The sequence below is a fragment of the Otolemur garnettii genome, unplaced genomic scaffold (assembly GCF_000181295.1).
Source record: "Otolemur garnettii isolate 467f Iridium unplaced genomic scaffold, OtoGar3 scaffold00003, whole genome shotgun sequence".
Taxonomy (NCBI): Eukaryota; Metazoa; Chordata; class Mammalia; order Primates; family Galagidae; genus Otolemur; species Otolemur garnettii.
In genome coordinates this window covers 41,713,057-41,714,039 of record NW_003852398.1, presented here as the reverse complement: position 1 = coordinate 41,714,039, position 983 = coordinate 41,713,057, and the positions used below count along the sequence as shown (strand labels likewise).

At 37.1% G+C, this 983-nt stretch overlaps 1 protein-coding gene across 1 annotated transcript in view; it reads right to left on the bottom strand.

Annotated features, from left to right (window-relative positions):
• SKP1 (S-phase kinase associated protein 1) overlaps positions 1-983 on the bottom strand; it is a 20,621-nt gene that overhangs the window by 4,755 nt on the left and 14,883 nt on the right. The gene's annotated exons all lie outside the window — the stretch shown is intronic.

Sequence of the window (983 nt, the reverse complement as noted above, 5' to 3'; positions counted from 1 at the left end):
AAAAAAAAAAAAAAAAAAAAAAATTAAAAATGCAATAATATGAATTCTTCTGCTGAAGAAGGAAATATAAATTCTTCTATTGAAGAGTGTAAATTGGTATACATGTATTCTCCTTTGAAAAGTAATCTAGCACTACCTAGTAAAGCTAAATATGTGCATACATTGTAACTAAGAAATTTCAAACACCCCAGGCACATGTATAATACCATTGGTATAGAAACAAAGCACAAAAAGCTCGCTCCCTTAGAAAGTTTCAGGAAGTTGATTAGCTATACATATCAACATAAAGACCAAAATCAATACTAAAAAGTGTTAAGTTGTAGAATCTAGGTGGTAGGTACATAGAGTACGATTTTTTCCAATTTTTCTGTATGCTTAAAGGTTCTTCACAGTAAAATGTTGAGAGAATAAACAATACTGAGAGAAAATGGCAGAGCCAAGAAATTATACTGCCAGGATACAAAAGAAAGGAAGGAAAAAAAAAGAACAAACTATTTCAAGAAGGAAAAGCAGAGCAAAGGAATTTTAATGGAATGAAGAGATTTTTAAGAAGTATTCAAGGCCAGCATGGTGGCTCCTGCTTATAATTCTAGCACTTTGGGAGGCTGGGGCAAGAGGTCTGCCTGAGCAAGACTTCATCTCTACAAAAAATAATATAGAAAAATTAGCTAGGTGTGATGGTGTGCACCTGTACTCCCACCTACTTGGAGGCTAAGGCAGGAAATTGCTCAATCCCAGGAGTTTGAGGTTGTAGCAGAGCCCTGATGATACCACTGCACTCTAGCCTAGGAGACAGAGCAAGACATTGTTTTCTTTTGTTTTATTTGTTTTTTTCCCCTGTTGCCCAGGGGAGCTGGGCACAGTGGCTCACACCTGTAATCCTATCCCTCTGGGAGGCAAAGGAGGGAGGATCACTTGAGGTCAGGAGTCTAAAACTAGCCTGAGCAAGAGCAAGACCTATCTCTAATAAAAATAGAAAACTT